Here is a 911-nt window from a genome sequence, read left to right on the forward strand (position 1 = left end):
ATTTCTTGTTATTACCTATTTGCTTTCTTATTTTTATATGTTGTTTCCTTTACCTTGTTATTTTATTGTTCATGACTCTTTGTTGATTCCAATTTCCTTTTAATGCACTTGAGGTATTTTATGTTTATTGTCGCTTTCTTTAATTTGTTGTTATTGCTTCCTCGCAATTGCTAATCTTAAATCTAACTATCTCTTGTTAATTTTCTATATTTTTATTTTGTACCTTCCAAGTGTTTGATAAAATGCTTAGTTGGATTTTAAAATAGATTTTTATGTTCTTGGCTTGGATTGAATAATTTGGAGACTCTTGAATTGTCAACGTCTCTTGTTGATTGGTGATTGAAAGTTGCTAGTTGGCTTAAGCTTCACTAAATCTAGTTTTTTATTAGGATTTGTAAACTTAAGTTGATTTTACTCACTTGATTTTCTTTCAATTGTTAGTGGTTAACTAAGTGAGAGCAAAAGACAATTACCATCACAATGACGATGATAATGAGGATAGAAATTCCAATTATTATCCCTTGCTAGGACTTTTCTTAGTTTTTAGTTTATTTTCTTGTTATTTACATTGCTTGTTCATCATTCAAAAACTCCAAAAATACTTTCCGATAACCAATAATAATTACACTTCCCTGCAATTCCTTTGAGAGATGATCCGAGGTTTAAATACTTTGGTGATTTTTATTGGTTTGCATTGTGACAAACAAATTAAACATTGATCGAGGATTGTTTGTCGGTTTAGAGCTATACTTGCAACACGATTTTATTGAGAAATTCTTTACCGACATTTATCCTCCGTCAAGTTTTTGGCGCTGTTGGTGGGGAGATACAAATATGTGCCTTATTATTGGTTATTGTAGATATTATGAATATATTTGCTTTTTGCTTCTTTGTTAGTTCTTACTAGTTTT

This window comes from Arachis duranensis, chromosome 4 (assembly GCF_000817695.3).
Source record: "Arachis duranensis cultivar V14167 chromosome 4, aradu.V14167.gnm2.J7QH, whole genome shotgun sequence".
Classification (NCBI taxonomy): Eukaryota; Viridiplantae; Streptophyta; class Magnoliopsida; order Fabales; family Fabaceae; genus Arachis; species Arachis duranensis.